Below are 7,484 nucleotides of genomic sequence, written 5' to 3'. Positions count from 1 at the left end.
TTTGCAGGCATGAAGAAGCGCTCCCATGAGTTCAAGACCAAAAGAATTTCAATCAAGATCGTCAACATCGTCGAAACCCGAGAAGGACGTAGCTGTTTTCATCAATTTGAGAACATGTTCAGAGCTGTACAAGAAGCAAAAAGTTGATATTCAGAAGCTCCATCAAATTTCCATTCCAACGCATTCAAGATCAATGAATTTGAAGACCCGTACAAGGAGATGTAGCAAGAACATTGGACGTTGTGCGTTCTGAAGTTCGTCGGGACAGATTGCGGCTCTGGGATAAAATAGACACAACTCTCTTGTTCGGAATCAATTTTGGGCGAATAAGGACTTGTTGGAAAGGAAAATTCGTGCACTTCGCAATGGAGCAATGTTTCAGTACAGGTTCTATTCTGGAAATTGAAAGAAAAATTCGTGAAGATGAGGCAGCAATGAGACAACGAGGAATTGAAGGTGGCGACGACGACGTGAAGCAATGATTGGGACCATGACTTAGTACAAGAAGAAGTTGAAGGAAATTGAGGCAACAAAGGTGAAGACACATTGAAGATGATATTCATACACATGAGGGAAGGACTTCAAGAATTTCAAGATGGTCCATCTTCTCCTTCCACGCCTAGCATCATGCTAAGCATGGGGGAGGATTCCGTGGACAAGGAAGAAAGATCTCATGGAGTAAGAGAATCACAGTTGCCACAAGATGCTCATGATTCTTCTTTCATGCTTATGACAATGCTTAAGTATGGGGGAAGCCGCGCTACACTTCATTACGAGCATCGAGAAGGACGGTAATTCTTCCTCAACTCTCTCTTTCTCTAAATGCTTGTACATATATGCCTTCAACCATAGATACAAACTTTGTATATAGGGTCAGTTGGATCCATGCCACTACAACTTCTTGAAATTGGATTTCATGTTGAAATCCATGCCATTGAGTGGCATGATTTTGAACATGAAACCCAATTTCACGGAGTTGTGGTGGCATGAATCAAATTTTCCCTTGTATATATCTCTCAACCTATCACATGGATTCTAGGAGGACAACCTAGTTTTGTTTTTATTTTCAATAAGTGTAGGATCACCATCACTTTGTGCTCACCACATTGATATATTTTGGCAATGCCTTATGCTTATGGAAAATGATGAAAGTTACTGCTTTGTTTTACCTACGCTATGTTATATAGGACTTGACCATTTGCTCTCAATTAAATGGAATTAAAATGATTAAATACCGGCTCTTTTATTTGTGGAGGTTAAATGACTAAATTCTAAACCCACATATTATATGTTGCTCTTTGATTTAAGTCTACCGATGACCTTACACCTTGTGTTGTTTTATTTGAAAACTTAATTCCTATGCTATTTAAATTTGTGAATCTCTTGCAAAGTTCTACCTACCAAAGCCTATACATACACATTCTTTCATGATGAAACCTTTAGATTGCAAACTTATATTTTGATGAGTTGGATTAAGATTGATTTCTTTGGTATGAGACTAAGAAGCTGGTCATTCCGTTTTTTGTGTGTAACCTTCTTTCTGCTAGCCTATCTATCCATGCATTGTGAGTTTCCACTTCGGGAATTTTGCAAACCTCGCTGGATATCCACCCTAAACCAAAAATATCTTTTTGTGATTACCTCCTTGACCACAACCCAATTTGAGTATGGATTATCATTTCGACGGAATCAAAAGAATCAAGGGCACCATATAAAGAAAAGTTTTGGGAGACAAGGCTCCCCGGAGATACTTTGATGCCTAATAGAATCACGACTTGGCTTTGGGTTTGCTTTGCTCTTGCATGGTTTACCTAGAGTACATCAACTATCGTGTTCTTGTTGTTCGTTACCGATTATCCTCGTGTAGTGACAGTATGTGGGAGGGAAAGGTTTTGATCCTGGAACACACCTTCAAGCGGTTTTACGAAGAAGAAGGTGAATTTGAGATACTTACCCTAGCTAGTTGGTTCTCCCACTATTCATACTCGAGGACGAGCATTCGTTGAAACATGGGGGGATGGCTGGGTAAGTATTCTATGTTATCAAAAGTTCTAAGGAGCAAAAAGAAAGAAAAAAAATGAAAAATGAAAAAAAGAAGGGAAAAAAAGAGAAGAATAAAATGCTCCTTAGTTCTTTTTGGTTTCATTAATTTTCCAAGTTACTTTGAAGAATTATTTCATACTCAAATCTTCCAACCATGTGCAATCCGATAACGAGAACTTCATTTGTGTCTCGGGATCATCCATTTGCCACTTGCACATGTCCACCTATCTAAATGTGTGTGTTTCATCTTTCTCCCTCTCCAACATTATTTTCCAATGGCCTTTTTGACTAGTCTTAGTAAATCCAATAGATCTCTCTCTTAGTTTGACAATATTTCAGATATAATGTTTTGCTAGGATTGTTTTTACCTACCAAGCTCCACATAAGCCTTCCACTTTTATATATGAGTAGAATAGGTTGAAAACAATCTAATGTAGGCTTGAGCGACTTGATGAGATGAGTTTTTCCATGATCTTTTGCAAGAGAACCTCACTTATGTTTGATATGCATTCTTTTGAAAACTCTTCACGATGAAACAAGGTAAAGGTTTGAAGTACGTTTAAGTTTGAGAGCATTGCATTTATTTATTATTGTGACTTGTTCTTTAATTGCTAGTCTATCTTCCATAATGAAAAAGTAGCCGGTCACAACATGAACTTAAATGCTAAATACTTGAGAGAGCAATATGTCTTGTTATGTATGACTAAATGCAGAGAGGACATTGAGGGGCAATGCTGATTTCTTTATAAGCAAAGCTCCTAGACTTACTCGAGGACGAGCAAGGTTTAAGCATGGGGGGAATGTTGGCGCTCCTTAAGTATCCGTTTTATCCCTTGTTTATCCTTGATAATGGCATGAATTTAATATCAAAATCACTAACCGTCCTAACCCCGGCCTAATTATTGGTCATTTTCACGTTTGCACATATATTTTGGAGGAACTTCATTTTTGCAGGTTTTTGGCCTATTTTAGAGCATGAAATGACGAGGCCCGTGATCGAGCGCTAACATGGAGAAATACGAGGGCCAAAGCCCAAAAGGGAGGACCAAAGCCCATGTTGATTCGAAGCCCATTCACGCACATCCATCCTCCAAGAGAGCCCAAATGACCGAGCCCACGAAGATGAGATCAAGATACTTCGGGATTAAGCAAAGCAAATGAAGATTTAAGGAAGGATTCCCTATCCTATCCTTTCCTCGAAGATATCTCCAAGATAACAACATCCAAAGGGGTGCAATCGTGAAGGACAGAAACTCTAGAAGATGCGAGGAGTCTACACGCCAAAAATGAGACCGAGGCGAGCCCGAAAAGGGGTAGGCCGGCCGGCCTAGGCCCATGGGGCCGGCCGGCCCAGCCCTTTTCTGAGGCGGTTTGCCTTCCCCTTCGACCGGTGGCTTCCTCGGCTTATAAATAGCTTGCACCTTATTCAACTCGAGGCATCCATCCAACCAGAACTCGATGAAAACCTAGGGCCAAGACCGGAGGGAGACGACGGCCGCCGCAAGTCTTCGAAGTTGTCTAGGAGATGGCTTAGGCCATCCCTAGCTGCCATGGCCTCCCTGCGTGGTTGTGTCATGGTGGAGTTCATGAGCTAGTTGGAGTCGTCAATGGTGTATACGCGGTGGTGGCGATCCAAACGAATCTATTATGTGAGTAATGTCTTCATGTCATCCGATCTATTTAGCGATCATGTCTCTCCTCTTTCGATTTCGTTCTTGCTTTGGGTGCGCTTATTCCTAGATCTATTCTCGAGATAGTTTGCATGGGGTGTTCTTGTAGCTACGGTGGCTAGGAGTTCATACTGGATCTACCCAAAGGGGGTTCGACTTGCTTCAGGGTATCCCGTTGAAAAGGGGGGTGTCGTGACAGGCCGTCTCCATAGAGTAGGTTGGGTATCGAGGGATCGGATTGGAGGTTTTGATTTAAAGAGGCTTTGGATGAGATGCATGTTGAGCTTACTCGTTTATCTAGAACTACAACTAGAATGCGTGTGATAGGTTTAGTCATGCCTTTGGTCATGCTTTATACTTACCGATGTTCATGGATGAGATCAACCTTCGTACATCACTCATATCTATCAAAGGTTCACCTTTTATATGCAATTAATGCTTCATGTTAGGATAGATCCGTTAGATTAGATGGAAAACCCTAGTAAGTTCATTGTCGATCCACGGATTGATAAACCTTGGGGGAATACTCTAAGGGAAAAGCTACCACGAACCGTGCGCTTGCGGTATACAAATCGGGGGCGTTAGTGAACGTCAACACATAGCTCGCCGCCGGCAGCTCAGCGCCTCCGCTGCTCGCCCCAACTCTTCCTGGCCATCCGATCTCGATCCGTTGGCCGAGATTAGATTCAATCTAAGTCAACCAAGCCTATACTGGTCAACCCTAGGAAACTTTGCAAAAGAACCCCTCTATTTTATCTAATGTTGTTAATCAAGATTATATGATTTAATCGGAACATGGAGAACCACCCTAGAAAACCGTACAACCACAATACCATATGGCTCTGGTCTTGGCTAAGTAATTAGATGATCTATATGTCGTGCCTGGAGCGTTTGATTGGTGGATTTTTGGGTTATCGAGCTTTGAGGAGCGTGTGAAGAAAGCTTCATCTTCTGAGGTACCGCAGAAAGCAAGGGACCAGTGCATACATATAGTGATTCTGCGTGTCGAGTATCCCGACGAACATCGCCCTTCGCGTGCCGTTCTTATCCGCTCTCTGCGCCGTCCCTATCCATTCCCTGTTCCCTTCTTCATCCTCGAGCTCAGACTGAGACGAGCTCGAGCAGTGTGCCGCCGGCGTTGCCGCGGCCGAACCCCGCCACCCCGTCTCGATCCTCCGCAACCCGAGTCGCTCCACCTCATCCTTCACCTCCTGTGCCCCTCCGCGAGCCCGTTTGAGCCCCACACCGGCCGAATCGGCCTGCGCCTCCGCAGCCTCCACTGCCGCTCCGCCGGAACGCCACCCCGCCCGTCGATCCCCATCCTCCGGTCCACCTCCGCCCGATTCGAGTGCCCAGTGAGCTTCTCCACGCCCTACTCCTCCTCCCAGTCCCCTTCCCCGCGCGAATCCCCCACCGCCGCCGCCGGTTCAACGCCGTGCCGCCGTGAGCGCCCAGCGCTGCCGTGTGCACCACCTCGGGCCGCCCCGGCGCGGGTTCCAGCCACGCGGCTGCGCGCCCCAGCTTCCCCACTCCGCCCTTGCCGCGGGCCGGCGCCGCCGGCCGGCCCCCGCCGGTGGGGAACGCGCCGCGCCACTGCCGGGCCTGGGCGTGGCCACGGCCCTGGCGCGCGCGTGCGGGGCAGAGAGCAGGGGCTGGGCTGGGTTCCACTGACATGTGGGGCCCAGTCGTCAACCCCTGGTTTAGGGTTTAGGGTTTTTTATTTGTTTAAATGGCTGAAAATTTGGAAAATTTGTAGAAAATGTAGAAAAATGAGAAAATTGCAAACTAAATTTTGTTGGGTTTCTAAAGTCAAGATCTTCAGAGAAAAAAAATACTCAAACATGTTAAATATCAGTGTTGCATGTGCTATAATGTACATTGTACTCAAGCTTGTTTATTTTGTATCGGTTGTTCTGTTATTCTAAAAATTATGAAATTTATGCAGTAGCTTACTCTTCATTTGTGTAGTTCTCTGAAAAATTTTCAGATGTATAGCCTATGTGTATATTTGTGGATCTATTATTGTTTGATTTCTATCCTAGGGCTAAAATAAATGTTTCTGGTTACCGATAAATGTTGGTAAATTTTTATTGCCTGTTTTAGTAGTAGCTTGTCCTGCTGGTAAATATTTGTTGCTAGAGTATGCCTGCAGGTTGTGCTTTTGCATTTATTTATTTTCTAGCTTTAGTCTTCCTTTATTTTGCCGTTGGTAAGAAATGCTTTTTGCCTCTTTCCGTTTTTTGTATGTGCTTAACTTTCTTAAAGCGAGTTTAGTAGTGTTATTGAAAGGAAACACTTCAGGCTGAAATAAGTGAAATTCTGAACCACACATCAGTCGTCAAATCATTCAGTTATTACTTTCATTGTGATGGCTACTCAGTAGATGCATGTCAGCTCTATCAATTCTTTCAATTGCATTGCATCGCGCAACCTCACATCATGAGCACTTATACATTTCTTCATCGCACGGTTATCCTAACGCATGCATGGCATCTTTTTCATACGTGTAGACGCCGCGAACGAAACTGTCTACGAGTTGGTCGCTGAGCCGATCCAGGAGCCACAAGCAGAAGAGCAGCAGGAGGACGCAGTGGAACACGCCCCCGAAGAAGTTGCTAATCCCGCTGACTTGTAAGGCAAGCCCCGGAGCATAACCCTTATTTTCAGTATTCAATGTTTATATAAGTATTTGTGCATTTACGTTCTAGGAGTTGTAAGAAACCATAGTATGCATGTTCTCCCTAGGTACCAGTGAGTCTATACTAGTATTCAGGTGTCGTTAGAAATGCTTTGCTAAGTAGGATCTCGGTAGAAGTCGAGTGATTCCTGTCACTCACGAGATTTAAGATCTTGTTCTGATGGCAAGTGGTTTGGAAAGGAATCAATAAGGAAAGAGAAATGAAGACCGGGCGGAGATGAGTTGGTTCTGGATAAGAAATGGAGGGGGGTAGCCTCCGCCTGTGTCATTTGAGGACCGTACCATTGTTAGCATTGCTGATCGAGGATTGAACAGTACTAACCACATGCCGGAAGTAGGAGGTAGTCGAAATCGGTAAGCTAATTACCTGATTTGCAACAATACTTTGAATCACGACCCGCTACTCTGGGAGTGGAATGATGGTGGGTGTTGGATGGTATGTCGCCTCCGGGTTCTCCGGGAGTTCGCCGTGAGGGACCCTTCACTCGGGTTTTGGCAGGCGTGATTCAGACGTCGGGGTGATGATGGGAACAGTTGACGTGTGTGGCCCGATGGGGCTTACATATGTCGTGTTGGTTAGGTCCACCTTGCAAGGTTAAATCGGATCGATTCGCCGTGACTCGCGGATATGAGAGCCTTGGTCACTGTGTCACAGCATAGTAAAGAAATGGAATGAGAATGGAATGGAGATGTTGGTTTGTGTGTTCCTGAAGGATAATCTGATTCACCATGTGTGCTCTAGATACTTAAGCAAATTTTGTTAATAATCGATATACTAAATGGAGCTAAAATATTGAAAGTAAGGATTCACCACTAGCAGCTTTTCTGCAAAAGAACTCCAGATCCAAAAAGCTTTGCATGTCTAGGTAATGGGCTAAGTATACCCAGAGTCGGGTAAGCCTTGCTGAGTATTAGTATACTCAGGGTTATTGTTGTAACCCTTCTGAGCAGGTTGTGTCCCCGCTGACTTCGAGGAGGTCTGCGCGTCGTGGATTGGACAACCGCTTCCTCCTGGGTGGACCATCGAGTGGGCCCCATCTTCCCCATGAAGTTCGGGCAGGTTGGCATCACAT

Source organism: Panicum virgatum, chromosome 5K, assembly GCF_016808335.1.
Source record: "Panicum virgatum strain AP13 chromosome 5K, P.virgatum_v5, whole genome shotgun sequence".
Classification (NCBI taxonomy): Eukaryota; Viridiplantae; Streptophyta; class Magnoliopsida; order Poales; family Poaceae; genus Panicum; species Panicum virgatum.
The sequence above is the reverse complement of the archived record's forward strand: the minus strand, read 5'-3'. Positions refer to the sequence as shown.